Raw genomic sequence first — 13,700 nt, forward strand, 5'->3', positions numbered from 1 at the left:
GGGATAAAAGAGATCGGAGATAGGAGATCAGCATGAGAGATCTAATAGGAGCTAGGAGGGATCAAGACAAAAAGAATAAGACAAATTCCAATAACCGCCGCCGTAATCGAGCCGAGGTAGTTAAAGCGCAGACGCAGATCTCCACCGCACGCCTAAGAATCGCCCGCACGTCGACAGTGCCGTGGTATGTCATGACAAATCCAGACATCCCAATCTCCACCGTTGATCTCACTTGTAAGGATGAATCCGAACCCTTGGATCAAAAGAGAAGACGACAATACCAGCTTTTTCACTCACTTCTCGATCATTTCCGACAAGAGGATTCAAGACCGCTTGATTAAAAGAGGAAAAGGACAAATATTTTGAGAAGCGATCTCACCATTCGCTTTGATTCTCTTTAATTCCTAAACATCCGATCATGTACTTCAAAATCTTGACCCTCCATCTCCTCAAAATGAATCCCGACTCTTCATGGGGAGCACCCGATTCCTATAAATACCTGCATGAAAAACTGCTCAGGGACGAAAAGGACTGACAAAAAAATATAGGCAAGAGGTCGCTATTATCGTGGAGGAACTCAAACTTCATTCACTTTGTTACTCATTGCTTTGTAGTGATTAAAAATACTTTTGAAACTAGTTTTCAGGAGTGTTTTCTTGAAAAGATTTTGAATATTGGAACTCTACATTTCCAGCTTGTTCATTATCCGTCATACTCTCATCATCTCTCGCTTCCTTTCCTCCTGCTCAAGCTCAACTTCCTTTCACCGGTTCTTACCCTGCTACCTTTTAGCTAAAGCATCTCTCGCTTCACGACAGACATCAACTCTCAGCCGATCAATCCGCCATCACCGCTACCACTTCACGCTTATTTCAATATATTTGGCTCCTCACAGTAAGAGTTCACACTCATCATTACGCTTGTTTCCTCGTGACTTCCTTTGTTCTTCATACATCCGCAACTTTCTTCAAGGGTATTTTGTACAAGAGAACCCAAGAGAAAATATTGTTATAAGAGTTCATGTTACTGCTTTATTAAGTGTCTACGCTTATTTCCGTGATTTTCCTTGTTCTTCTTACATCTAGACCATTTCTCGCACAAGCAATCCCAAAGAAAGTCACTCTCAAATCATTTTTTTAGTGATCGCCCATTTTATTGATCTCCGTCATTTCAAAACCAGCTTTTCTAACTCTTTGTAGTATGTAAATGGTTGGGTAAACGAGGTAGTCGCAACTTAGAGGTCTCCTTTAAAAGAGGACTCAATAACACGTCAGAAGATAGCCGAACTATTAGGCCGACGAAACAAAGAATTCGACAAAGATGTCATGAAATGGAATAAGACCAAAGTAAACGTAAACAGAGTGGATCGGCCATTAATAGATATTGGTAAAATGACTACATGAAAAGGTCAAGAATCAAGTCTAGTGTTCCCTGCTCAGCCACAGGATATCCATAAACCTTATCCCCATTTTTGAAGGTCGAATTTTAGTTTTAGGTTCTTAAGACCCGTAGCTGTGGTTAAATTTTTAAAGGCCTAAAAGTCTTTGTCCGAGTCTCATCAAAATAGAAGGGGCCTAAGAGTCCTTATCCTATCCTTGCCTAAAAGTTTTAAGTCAACTCTTAAAGGAGATCTGAGGAGGGTTCTTATCCTGCCTCTCCTTCAAAATTTTGATAAACATTAAGTAGGGATCTAAGAGAGTTCTTATCCTGGCCTCAACTCAAAACATTAACGAATAACTCTAAAGGAGATCTGAGGAGGGTTCTTATCCTCCTCTCAAAATTTTAATAAATAACTTAAAAGAGATCTGAGGAGGATTCTTATCCTGCCTCCTTCAAAATTTTAATAAACATTAAATAGGATCTGAGGAGAGTTCTTATCCTGCCTCAACCTCAAATTTTAATAAACATCCGAAAGAGATCTGAGGAGAGTTCTTATCCGGCCTCATCCTCAAAACTTCAAATAAATAACTTAAAAGAGACCGAGGAGGGTTCTTATCCTGCCTCCTCAAAATTTTAATGAACAACTTAAAAAAGATCTGAGGAGAGTTCTTATCCGATTCTCACACCTGCTCACTAAGGTTGTCTCATTTACTTATGTATCCGGGTGATCCAAATTTAGTGAAAATCAAACATTCCTTCTACCAAAAGGATTAACATTGCCGCTAAGCCCTTCTAACTAATTTGTAAAGGACGCGCAACTAAATCTACTTACCCTTATTAAGGGACGAGGTGGGGTGCCTAACACCTTCCCCACCCGCTTACTGACCCCGAACTTAGAATCTCTGCTTTGAAGTGGTTTCATTTTTAATTTAACTTCTCAAATGGTTTTCTTTAGTTTCCTCAAAACTAAGGTGGCGACTCTCACTCTTTCCCACTTCGTGAGTGATCGTCCAAGCACCGCAAAATCCCATTGCATAAATTGGCGACTCCACTGGGACACTAGGGACCCAACCCCAGTCTAGAGGTCCAAAAGTAGGCTTAATTTTTGTCCGATCAAATTATATTTAGAGGGGCTCACTTGGCGATGTCTTATATGCTAATTATTATTGCTACTAACTATTTTGTTTTGCCTGCTCTATCTCCTACAAAGGTCTTCATTTCAAAGAAAAAGGAAAAGAAAAAATGGAAAATAAAATCCTCGAATTGGGAAGAGGTAAAAGTGTCCCTTCACACACCGAACACTTACACAATATCCTCACCCACTATGGTCCTAACCCGGCTTTCTTACCATTTTAGGAAAGTAGGAGGGGGTCATGTAAGTGCACTGTGGGTTTTACCTCGTTAGTATCCGTGAAGGCTTCGCCAAATTGAAACTCGTTCTATTTACCGTGATACCCGTGGAATTTTCCGACAATATCATGGGGTAGAATGGGGCTCTACTGCATGAGGGGCAATTTGGGAACCCGTGGCTATTAGAAAATTAGATCCCGAGCTAAACCGTCACGATAGTTGAAAGTCGTAGTAAACTACCTTATAAGATAGAACTAATCCAAATAGGTAGCGCTTACTCCAGATCGTGAGTCTCCTATTATAGGACAAAAAGGGACATGTTTACTCTTACCTTGCTCTCTTTGATTTCCTTTCGCTCATTTTGTGAGGGTAATCTTGAATTTATCAAACACCTACACATTTTCCTACTTTGATAAATGTGTACGTGTCACCCTCACAAAGATGATTCAAAATTATCCTAATTTGTCTTACTAACGAATCTTCTCACAGGCGTTACCAAACCAAGAGTTTGTATAAGGATAGGCATCATTTTTATCATGGCATCCTCGAGTCGGCCACAGTAAAAGGTCTGTAATGCTAAACTTTGGTCCGACCGGCCATAGTCCTGCATTCTCCCAAAATGATGCTTTCGAGGCACCGCTAGCTCGCTACCTTCACCGGATCCGACAAAATAGAGGTCAAAATGAACAACCTCGAGGGTATGTCTAATAGATGGAGGTTGCTTCCACTGTGTCAAGGTACGCTTTGAAGAGAAGTACTAAGGATTGCAACCTTAATGCAAGTCAAGGTCCAAATCCTCGCATTAAAAGCCATGTTGACGGCTTGGAATCCTGGCACGGAGTGTTCTCTTTCAATGACATTGATACGCCCCGCTATGGAGGAATATCGCATTGTCAGATCCCATACTCCTTGCATAATCGGATGTACTTACACCTCGAGCATAGGCGCACTGAAACGGTTGGCACATATGTTGGGTTCTCCCCGTAAGAAGTGAAGTCCAGAGAAACAAATAAAGGGAACACGCATGGATGGTATTGGACGACTGAGAAGCGGTTAGATCATTACCTCCAAGAGAAACAAGGATCAAGCTTCCATGGCACTCGCCTTGGGAATCTATGGTCCGATCCTGCTCCCTGGCCATTGGGGATCATCACTAGCAGGCAAAGGAGGTATTTTGGACAAGAGAAAGGCAGGGATCAATCCGATACCGCAATCCTTGCCGAAACCTTGTTAACCCTAACTTACCGCATAACAGGGAAAGGGTCCATTAAGTGTTGCTCTCGCTATTATACTCCGACTATCACCACATGTGTCCCGTGGAGACAAAAGGATTGACTTGGTACCTTGACCACCTCCCATTGAGAAGATGATCCGTTAGTGATCACTCAAGAATGAAAAACAAGCATGGAACGGATTTCGAGTTTCAATAGCCATGATTATCGTTGAGGAAGTCGTGGACGCCAAGCCAACCCGCCTTGATTGGTACAGAGGTATTCGGTGTCCCTAATTGGAATAACCGCATACAAGTTACACTCCAAAGACCGTAATGAGGCGCTTTGGCTCAACACACCATGATCAACATTAAAGAATACCACCAAGGTCACTTCTACCATGAGCTCAAGGAAGAAGAAGGGTTGAAAATGGCTCGCAAGTCCCGGGAAAACATCACTCTAATGGAGAGATCACCCAAAGGCTGAGTGCCTCGGCGACACCTTAAATGGAGAGCTGATAGGGACCAAGAACGCTCTACCATAGAATTCAAGGACGACAACCCTCGCCAAGACGCCCTATTAGAGGCAGCTGATAATCGCCTGGTTGACTCGCTACAAAAGGCAAACACCAAGAACTCACAGCTGCAAGAACGAATGAAACAATTGGAGGACCAACAGCAGAAACTTAAGAGAAGGGTAAGAAAGCTCAAGGAAGAGGCAAGGGCCGAAAGAATAGGGCTCGAAGAGCAAGAGGTACAGTGGGAAAAAGAAAGAAACTCTCTCCAAGCTGAGGTCAAAGAAATGAAAGGGCAGAATAGTAAGCTTCAGGAAAGGATGAAGTACCAAGAGGTACTCGTTGAAGAGTATAAACAGGAAAACAAGAAGAAGAAGCTTGAATTAAAAGAACAGGCACTCCTCATCAACGACATCTTGAAAGAGTGTGCTAAAGAAAGGAAAGAGAAAGAGAAACAAGCTGCCCTCTATCAAGGACTGAAAGAAAATGTGGACCAGTTGGAGAAGATGATAGCACAGGGAAAAAAGGAACTATTACCTGAATCCGAGTATGCTCTGAAAGTGTTCGACCCCGCCAAGCAAGAAGAAAGGTTATATGAGTATCTCAGAAAATGTCATCTTATTATAAAGAATCTTCCAGAGCCTAGGCCAATGTAAAAAATACGATGTGCAAATTACTCAGTTAATGAAGTGATTTTTGAACCATTGTTCAAAGAAAATTTGTGAATGAATAGTATGACTCGTAGGAACTTCCTCGCTAGGGTTATGTGAAAATTGAAATGCGCTATATGGACAGTATCATAAATGCGCATTCAATCCCGCCATTCACTACGACTATCGAACGATGCCATGATAAAGCTGAGGCGATTATCCTTTTGCAGATTCCAACCTGGCTCTCAAATGCCACTGTATCCTTCGTCCAGACCAGGACTTTTAGTTTCTTTGCAAAACTCAAATTCATTTAAATTTTTTTTTATCCTCACAGGAAATCAATATTGATTCAAACAAGGCAAGTCTGACCAAGCACACGATCCAACCCAAGCGAGTGTACTTAACAAGATCTCGAACGAGGAAGATAATGGAAAATCAGAGCAAGTACGTAACCTACAGTGTGTCTCCGAGTTGAAAGATCACTTTCTCAAATTATGAGACTAATGAAGGAAATGTCTCGTAACAAACCTACTTCGTAACCTAGCCCACCATTACCTCCTCCGCCCTACAAAGAAATGATCCTCAACAAGCTTCAACCTCTTTACCTTTCGCCTCCCATTCCGACCCGACAATCATCACTAATCCGGTGACCATAAATAATGACCCACCTTTTTCCTATTACCCTACTGCCTCAAATGCCGAGCCTCACCATTCAATCCCGATCCTCCAGCTTTACTCCACCCCTCGCCTCCGGCTGGAGGAATGTATCATGCGGTGGAAGGAGAACATAGGGCGAGAGAAAACGAGACACTATCTGGCCTAGAAGAAAGATTGATAGCAATAGAATGGTTGAACATGTATGGCTCAACGATGTGTCACACCGAGATTGGTGCCGATGTGGTGGTACCACCCAAATTCAAGATTCCCGATTTCGACAAATACAATGAAACTCAGATCCTCAGATCCACCGGGCAACCTACATTGCCAAAATGTCCGCTTTAACAGAAGACGATAGACTTCTCATTCACTTCTTTCACGAGAGCCTCCGAGCAGCCTCCGAGATGGTGCATACAATTGACAGAGCAAGCTGCACTCGGAAGGACTTAGCCGATACCTTTCTTAAGCAAGATAAATTCAATTGTGATGCAGACCCACAAGGAGGGACCTCCGTAACTGCATGTAAAGACCGGAAGGTTTTAAGCAAGATGCCCAACGATGGAGGGAGAAGGTCAAGTATATCCTCCTGGATCGACAATGAACTCGCTCCCTATTCATTGAAACATTGAAGGCTCCCTACTTCAACCTCGATGATTGGAAATACCTCCAATAGCTTTCTTAGATATCATCCAAGCCTGAGAGAATTGAAGCTAACTGAGAATAGGAAGGCTACAGGAGTTGACCGAGAACCTCGTGAAAAGACCGCCAATTTTGGCAAGAAAAAGGAGAGTGATGTGCATTCCATCACTAGATGTAATAATTTTCCCAATTCCCCAAAATAACTACCGCCATATCCTCCTCTCATGGCCCAACTATCGCGAACATCCCACCCCTTTCCCTAATTATTCACAACCACGCCCACAATACGCCCCACCCACAAATTTCCAACCAAGACCACCTCCTCCTCCAACTCAACCACGGCCACCACAAAATAACCCAAGACCTCCAAGGAATCCCGATCCACCCCTCCCTCTCGTTGAAATATACCGATACCTTGTCAGATAAACCAAATCGCACTCACCCCTTTAGACCCAATCCACCGCCATATCCTGTGGTATGATGCCACCGCCTGTGAGTACCATGGAGGGGCACAAGGGCATTCAACCGACAATCGCGGGCACTCGCAGGGAGAGTGCACGCTTAATCCGAACGGGTGGTTGAAGATTGAGGGGAATGGTTCCTCCCCAATGTCACCTCAAATCCACCGCCCAACCATAATGCGTAGTGGTGTAAATATGATTGAGTCTAAGGGAGAGGGATCAACACCAAGTGGATAAGCTGGTTCCTTACTTTGAGGAGATTTTTGCCATAGCAATGAGGGAAGGTTATCTTTCCCTCGTAGCGGAGCCGAGGAGGATACTGGGTGTCCTTATCACTGAGGGGCAACACCACGAGCCGCGAGATTATGAGGGGTCTGTGCAAGAGGTCCTAACTTATTGTCTTTAAGGTTTTGAGATGTCGAAGAGGTCAAAGACTAAGGGGAAGTGAACACCACAAGATACAAATGTAATACCTCTACCTCCAAACCTAATCACCTTCTCACCCCTGAGCCTCACCGCCAGAATGCTTATCCGAACTCCACCTCGCCTCCCCATCACCAACACTCATGCCGTCCCTTGGAACTACAATTTCCAAGTTTTACTCAGGAGCGCTACAAAGACATCCGCCTCCTAGCTCGCCTCGCTCCGCACCACCAAAACCATGTTTTGCTCCTCACGAGCATTTCAGATGACTTATGATGGACCTACCAAAGAACATCACTCCCCAAACCAGTTCTCGCCCGTTATTGCAACAAGATCCTCTCCACTGAACAAGAAGTCGAGTTTATAACTCAAGTGGAAGGTGTTACTGAACGAAGAAAGAGAGAAGAGGAAAGGGAAAGTAAAATGGGAGAGTCACAAAAACACTAAGAGGAGGTTGAGAAAGCAGGGAAGCAGAGCTGTTGAGCATAGAGAAGAGGAGGAGCCGCTGCTCCAAATAATGAAACAGAGCGAGTATGACGTAGTGGAGCAGCTGAGGAAAACCCCGCCTCAATATCATCATATCATTGATCCCGAGCTCTAAGTCCACCGACAAGCCTTACAAAGAATCTCGGATCAAGCCTTTGTGAACCCCGACATTACTCCGGCGCTTTGAGAAAATAGTAGGACAAATCCAGCATCCAAACTGTAGCCTTTTCTCAAGAAGAGGTAGATCCCGCAGCTTAGGGCACAATAAAGCTCGCATGTAACGGTGAAATGTAAAGGTCAGATAGTAGCCAAGGTCCTCATCGATAACGGATCAGCCTCAATGTATCGCCTAGCGCTACCTTGGCTAGATTGCCGCTGACCAATCGTACATACGCCAAAGTGCTATGGTGGTGAGAGCTTTGACGGAACAAGGAGAGAGGTGCTGGGGACATTGACTTGCCAATCCAGTCGGTGCATGTACTTTCAATATCACGCTTCAAGTGATGAACATTGAGCCGCTTACACTATGTTGTTGGGGAGGCCGTGGATCCATTCTCGCAATGCTCCTTCCGACTTTGCACCGTAAGATCAAATACATTAAGGACGGCAAAATCATCACTTGAGGGGCGAAGAGGCCATACTGTCACTAAGCCGCAATCACTCCCTTATGTGGAAGCAAATGAGGAGTCATTGGAAAGTTCTTTCCGTGCCCTTGAATTGCAAGATACTGGAAGGAGGGGGCCATGGCTATGGTGGCCAAAGTAATGTCAAGAAGCGGGTATGAAGAGGGTAAAGGCCTAGGCGCCACATTACAAGGGATTGTCGAGCCTATACCGCCATTCGTAAGATAGGCCGCTGTGGTTTGGGGTATGAGGAGGATGCCTCGTGGATGGGCGATTCGATGAGAAAATGCTTCGGATCGTAGATTTGACCGTAAGATGGGAAAGGTGAAAGTAGTCCCGAGAATCACGGAAATCTTCACTAAACCTGGCCATTCAACATCCGCAAGTACGTAAGAATCACCGATGATCCATCCATAGATGTCATCCAACCGATTCCTTGTATGAGGCCCTAGTTTCGCCAATGGTCAAGAGCAGAGCTTGACAACCGGACAACGGAGGATATCCCCTGCACTCAATCTCGAGTAAAGTACCTCGTTATCTACACTTGATCACTTTGTCCATGGTGACAAGTGTAATCAGAAATGGACCTTTTCTTATGGCATTAATATTAATGAATTAATAGCGCATTTTTAATCCAATACTCTTTTCTTTCCTTTTAATTCCATCCTTATAACATGTTCTATTCTTTATTCCTTCAGACAATTCATCAATTAACACCTAATAATCCAATAGACTCGTAAATCCTCCGTTAATTTTGAAATCCCCATAACCGCCATTACTTCAAGTGATTCTGAGGAAGACCTTACAGAGGAAAGCAATGAAAAGATGAACCCTCCTCGTGCCTTGTGAAAATGAAACGCGCACAATAAACTTAGGCACTAAGAAGTAAAAAGGGAACTTAAGGTAGTGGAGAGTGAGGAATTGGGAGATATGATCGGTCCGCTAAGGAATTTCTCGACGTGTTCTCTTGGAGCTATGATGACATGGTCGGTTTGGACCTCGATAGTAACGCACAAAATTCCTTTGATCCCGGGACAATCCCAGAAACAAAAGTTAAGGAGAATGAATCCCGACACACAGCTTAATGTACGTGAAGAAGTAAAGAAACATTATGACTCATGGTTCTTAGAAGTGGTCAAATACCCACAATGGGTGGCTAACGCCATTCCAGAATGAAGAAAGACGGAGAGTCGTGGTGTGCGTTGACTACCGGATCTTAATAAAGCTAGTTTGAAAGACGATTTCTCTCCCCACATTGATGTGCTAGTTGACAATGCCGCTGGTTTGGGCAGATGTTCGTGTATTGATGGGGCATCGTGGTACAATCGATCCCAATGGACGAGGAAGACAAGGATAAAATCGCTTATCACCCAATGGGGGTATTCTCGCTATCGGGTCATGCCATTCGGTTGAAGAATGCCGGCTACTTACCAATACAAGAATGGTCACATTATTCCACGATATGATGCATAAAGAAGTGGAGGTGTAGGTGGATGATATGATCATCAAATCCCGGGAGAGGAGAGCCACGCTCAGTGATAAGGAGGGTGTTTGAAAGGCTCAGAAATACCACTGAAGTCAACCCCGCTAAGTGCATATTCGAGCTAGATCGGGAAAATTGTTGGGATTCATAGTGTTTAGAAAGGGATAGAAGTGGACCTGCATAAAGTTCGAGCTATTCAAGAAATGCCGCCCCAAAAATGTAAAGGGAGGTGCGCAGCTCGGGAAAGTTGAACTACATTTCGAGGTTTATTTCTAATCTCACCGCCAAAGTCGAGCCTATTTTCAGACATTACTAAGAACAACCCTACCCAATGGGATTCGGATTGTCAAAAGGCTTTCGAGACAATCAAAGATTTGTCAAATCCACCAAGATTGGTCCCACCTGTGGCAGAAGGCCTTTAACTCGCACTGGCAGTCCAATAGAATTCTATGGGGTGTGTTTTGGGGCAAGATGATAATTCCTACCAAAAAGAGAGGGCCATTTATTACCCGAGCAAGAAGTTCAATGATTGTGAGTCAAGGTACTCCTTCTTAGAAAAGACTTGTCACAAGCTAGCATGGACAAGAAATCGCCTCAAGCACTATATGTTGAATCACAAGACATGGCTTATCTCCGTGATGGATCCTATCCGATACGTATTTGAAAGCCCATTCGTGTCGAAGGATAGCCAAGTGGCAGTTATACTCTCCCAATACGACATAGTCTACATGACCCAAAAGCGTGAAAGGTAGCGTGATTGCCGACCTTCTAGCGTAAAAACCCTATCCGTGATTATGAAGCTCAATTTCGAGTTCTCGATGAACATATTAATGAGGTAGATCGCAAAGAAGACGAGCCAACCGATGTATGGGAAATGTATTTTGATGGAGCAACAATTTATCAGAAATGGAATCGAGCTGCATTTAGTATCCCCGACGGAAAACATTTCCGATAGCCGCTAAATTGGGGTTTGACTGCACTAACAATGTCGCAGAGTATGAAGCTTGTGTAATGGGTCTACATGCCGCTATAGAGATGAAAATCGAAAGTTGGAGGTGTACGAGACTCGGCTCGATAATCTATCAAGTCAAGGGAGAGTGGCAAACTAAGGATCCCAAGTTGATCCCATATCGTAAGTACTTACCGAGCCGATCAAGGAATTCAAGAAATCTCTTTCACTCATCCGAGTAGAGACAAGAATCAATTTGTCGATGCCTTAGCTACTCTAGCCGTTATGGCTCAAATCAAGAAGGGCGTATGTTTCAGACGTTGAAGATTAAGGTAAGGGATGAGCCACCTATTGCTTCATGATTGAAGAAGAGCCCGACGGAAAGCCTTGGTATCATGACATCCCGGCTCATCAGAGAACTGCAGAATTCCCTTCAGGCAAGCAAAAATGAAAAGAAGATGATTCGGAGGTTAGCATTAGGGTACTTTCCCAGTGGAGAAACCCTATACAAGAGGAGCCCCAACGGAGAATTGTTGAGATGTGTAGATGCAAAGGAAGCAAAGAGAATCCTCTTTGAAACTCATGAGGGAAATTGTGCCACTCACGCCAATGGACACATGATGGCGAAGCAAATCATGCGACGTGGGTATTTTTGGATCACAATGGAAAAGGATTGCATCGAGTATTTCCTAAGTGCCACAAGTGTCGATTACGCAGATCCGATAAATGTGCCACCTCACAAGTCGCTCAATCTGCCTCACCGTGGCCTTTTGCAATGTGGGGCATAGATGTGATTGGTCCCATCAATCCTAAGGCATCCAATGGGCACAGATTCATCCTTGTAGCCATCGACTATTTCTCCAAGTGGGTCGAGGCGACATCCTATGCTCACATCACGCAGAACACGTTTCTCAAATTCTTCGTATAATATCATCCGCCGCATGGTCTCCGAATGAAATTGTCACCGATAATGCCAAGAACTTGAATGGTCCAAGATTCAGGAATTATGTGACCAATACAAAATCCGACACCTCAATTCCTCCCCATACCGCCCCTGCATGAATGGAGCGTGGAAGCCGCAAACAAAACCTCAAGAGAATAATCCGAAAATGACGGTCACATATAGGGATTGGCATGATATGCTTCCCTACGCTCTTCACGCATACCGACTTCAGAAGAACCTCGACCGACAACTCCATACTCACCGGTCTACGGATGGAAGCGGTATTGCCCATTGAAGTTGAAATTCCGTCCCTAAGGATTCTGAAGGAATCAGGGGTTGATGAGTCAGAATGGATCCAGTCAAGGTTGGATCAGCTAAACTTGCTGGATGAGAAGAGGTTAACCGCAGCATGTCACGGGCAATTATACCAGAGGAGAATGGCCCGAGCATTTGATAAAAATGTACGCCCACGGGAATTCCAACCCGGGACTTAGTTCAAGAAAGTGCTGCTGAACCAAAACGATCCTCGGGGCAAGTGGTCACCAACATACGAGGGACCCTATGCGGTTAAGAAGACATTTTCCGGAGGAGCCTTGATCTTGACCCGCATGGACGGTGAAGAATTCCCGAGACCAGTCAATGCCGACACTGTCAAGAGATACTATGCATAAAAAGGGGAAAGGATGAAAACCCGAAAGGGCGTCCAAAAAAAAAAAAAAAAAAAAAACCTTCTTGGGGTGAAACCCAAAAGGGCGTCCCAAGAACCGAAATGGAGAAGAGGGCATGAAACCACTGTAGAGAAGAGATCGTTACGGCATGAGGCTTCAGAGGACTCAAATAATGGCAGTTAAAAGACTTCCAAAACTAACCATAAGGAATATGTGAGATCTAACCTTATGCCCTTTTCCTTTGAAAGTTTATCTTCGCTTTTCTAAGACCATAATAAAGTTATACTTTATTCCTTCTGCTCTTATTTTTCTGCCTACTCACTTTTTACTATCCTTTCTCTTTGTTTAAGTGTGCTATTAATTAGTTAAATTTTTGCCATAAGATTTGAATTTGAAAATTGATAACCTCACGCATTTGCTATGAGATTTGCAGGAATGACATCCAAAAAAAAAAAAAAAGAAAAAAACTAGAGGTGAAAACCCGAAAGGGCGCTTCTGGTCAAATGGACTAAAAGAAAGTGAAAACCCGAAAGGGCGCTTCTGGTCAGATGGACTAAAAGAAAGTGAAAACCCGCAAGGGCGCTTTCCGAAGAATAAGAAGAAAGTCTGTAACGGACAATGGTCATCCGAAAGAATGAGATCATAGGTCGTCTTGCAACTCCTCCTCCATTAATCGTCCGCCCGTTATCTTGTTAAGTACACTTCTTCAGGAAAGAACTTCATGTGTCGTGGTTAGACTCGCTTGTAAGTTGATTTTAATTTCCGCAATTTAAATTTCTCGCTATCAACCTCGCGTGCCTTGATCCAAGTTGATTTTAATTTCCTGCAATTTAAATTTCTGTGATCAACCTCTGGATCCTTGATCCAAGTTGATTTTAATTTCCTGCAATTCCACCATCAACCTCTGGATCCTTGATCCAAGTTGATTTTAATTTCCTGCAATTCCACCATCAACCTCTCGGTTCCTTGATCTAAGTTGATTTTAATTTCCGCAATTTAAATTTCTCGTGATCAACCTCCGATCCTTGATCCAAGTTGATTTTAATTTCGCAATTCCACCATCAACCTCTGGATCCTTGATCCAAGTTGATTTTAATTTCCGCAATTCCACCATCAACCTCCGGTTCCTTGATCTAAGTTGATTTTAATTTCCGCAATTTACATTTCTCGCTATCAACCTCCGTTCCTTGATCTAAGTTGATTTTAATTTCATGCAATCTACATTATCCGGTTTTAAATTTCATGCAATTTACATTTCGCTAT

This window comes from Hevea brasiliensis, chromosome 1, assembly GCF_030052815.1.
Source record: "Hevea brasiliensis isolate MT/VB/25A 57/8 chromosome 1, ASM3005281v1, whole genome shotgun sequence".
Taxonomy (NCBI): Eukaryota; Viridiplantae; Streptophyta; class Magnoliopsida; order Malpighiales; family Euphorbiaceae; genus Hevea; species Hevea brasiliensis.